The sequence below is a fragment of the Apium graveolens genome, chromosome 8, assembly GCF_009905375.1.
Source record: "Apium graveolens cultivar Ventura chromosome 8, ASM990537v1, whole genome shotgun sequence".
Classification (NCBI taxonomy): domain Eukaryota; kingdom Viridiplantae; phylum Streptophyta; class Magnoliopsida; order Apiales; family Apiaceae; genus Apium; species Apium graveolens.
The window spans coordinates 241,887,644-241,889,833 of NC_133654.1; the positions used below are offsets into that span (position 1 = coordinate 241,887,644).

Here is a 2,190-nt window from a genome sequence, read left to right on the forward strand (position 1 = left end):
TAATGCTTGCTCCCAAATCACAAAGGCACTTGTCAAAAGTTAGATTGCCAATGGTTCAAGGAATGGTGAAGCTTCCTGGATCTTTCAGTCTTGGTGGTAACTTTTGCTGCAGAACAGCGCTGCATTCTTCCGTGAGAGCAACGGTTTCAAGGTCATCCAGTTTCACCTTCCTTGAAAGAATAGTCTTCATAAACTTCGCATAACTAGACATTTGTTCCAGAGCCTCAGCGAAAGGTATATTGATGTGAAGTTTCTTAAACACCTCCAGAAACTTCCCGAACTGTCTATCCAGCTTTTGTTGCTGCAATCTCTTAGGAAAAGGTGGTGGAGAATAGAGCTGTTTCTCCCCTGTATTAGCCTCAGGCAGAGTGTGTTCAATAGTAGTCTTCTTTGGTTCCCCCACTTTCTCCTTTTGCTTAGATTCTTCATCTCTAACTTCAGCTTCGACTTCTTTTGCCTTTTCAGCATCAGCTACTTTCCAGACCTTAAGGTAATAGCCTTGACTTGCTCTTTAGCTTCCTTCCTGCCTGGTACTTCCGTGTCACTGGGAAGAGTGCCAGGTTGATGATTGAGCACTGCATTGGCTAATTGACCGATTTGATTTTCCAAGGTCTTGATAGAAACCGCCTGACTCTTGCACAACAGCTTAAGTTCCTCAAAATCAGCACTAGTAGGTGCAGCTGCACTTCCCTGTTGAGGATATGATTGCCTTGTAGCATACTGCTGTGGTTGCTGGAATCCAGGTGGGTTAAACTGTTTACTCAATCCTTGCTGATATGGTGGCTGAATAGCATTCTGATTATTTCCCCAGCTGAAATTTGGATGATTTCTGTTGTTAGGATGATAGGTCGCTGGCACAGGCTGCTGTTGTCGCTGATAATTATTCACATACTGAACAGATTCGTTGACAAGAGAACACTGATCCGTAGCATGAGAACCTGCACAAAGCTCACAAACCATAGCTATTTGATTAACTCCATATGTAGCCAAAGAATCAACCTTCATTGATAGCGCTTGGAGCTGGGCTGCAATAGCGGTGGCTGCATCAACTTCCAGAATACCTGCGACCTTGCCTGACGTCATCCTCTGAGTTAGGTTTTGATGCTCGTTTGCAGCCATTGTCTCTATAAGATTATACGCCTCAGTATAGCTTTTAGCCCATAAGGCTCCTCCAGCTGCTGCATCGAGCATGGGCCGAGATTGGGCCCCCAAACCATTATAAAAACCAGTGATTACCATCCAATCCGGCATTCCATGATGTGGACATTTTCTCAACATTTCCTTGTAGCGTTCCCAAGCCTCGCACATAGATTCTGTAGGTTGCTGCGCAAACTGAGTAAGAGCACTCCTCATAGCAGCAGTCTTTGCCATTGGATAAAACTTCACCAGAAACTTTTGCGCAAGATCTTGCCACGTAGTGATGGACCCAGCTGGTTCAGAATGTAACCAGTCTTTAGCCTTATCCCTCAGTGAGAATGGGAAAAGCCTCAACTTGATAGCCTCATCAGTCACGCCATTATACTTAAAAGTGCTGCAGATCTCGACAAAATTCCTTATGTGCATGTTGGGGTCTTCAGTTGCCGCTCCTCCAAAAGAAACAGAATTCTGCACCATCTGAATAGTGCCCGGCTTGATTTCAAAGGTGTTAGCTTGAATAGCCGGATGAAGGATGCTTGACTGAATGTCATCAATTTTAGGCCGAAAAAAATCCATAAGAGCTGGATCAGCTTGAACAATACGATCTCCCATGTTTACTGGTTCTTTCTGCTCAGTTCCTGAATCCGAATCCTCAAAATCTAACTTCTCCGGAGTATCAAGAACTTCGTCTTTCTCCTCAGCTGTATCTAAGGTCCTCTTGCGAGCACGAGAACGAGTTTGCATAAACGCTTGCTAAAGTACCTGAAACACAACCAAAAAGAGTAATTAACTACTACGTCCTAATCACTGAGTCCTAATGACCAATGATGGTAAGTACATAAACTAAACAAATACGCCGAGTCCCCGCAGCGGCGCCAAAAACTTGTTAGGGCGAAAATGCACTAATATTCACGCAAGTATACGCGTTCGCAAGTAATATAGAATACTTTCTAGTTCGTTCCCTCAGAGACTCAGACTAAGTTATTGTCTAATTAAACTCACTCACCAATGTATGATTACTTCTCAATGTTAAGATAACACTTAAAATTGTTG

The 2,190-nt window shown here is 43.6% G+C and overlaps 1 non-coding gene across 1 annotated transcript; it reads left to right on the forward strand.

Moving 5' to 3' along the window:
* Positions 1–1,249: 1,249 nt before the first annotated feature.
* On the forward strand, positions 1,250–1,356 carry LOC141681582 (small nucleolar RNA R71). Its single transcript, XR_012559010.1, has one exon. It is a non-coding gene; the product is annotated as a small nucleolar RNA R71 (small nucleolar RNA).
* Positions 1,357–2,190: the final 834 nt, after the last annotated feature.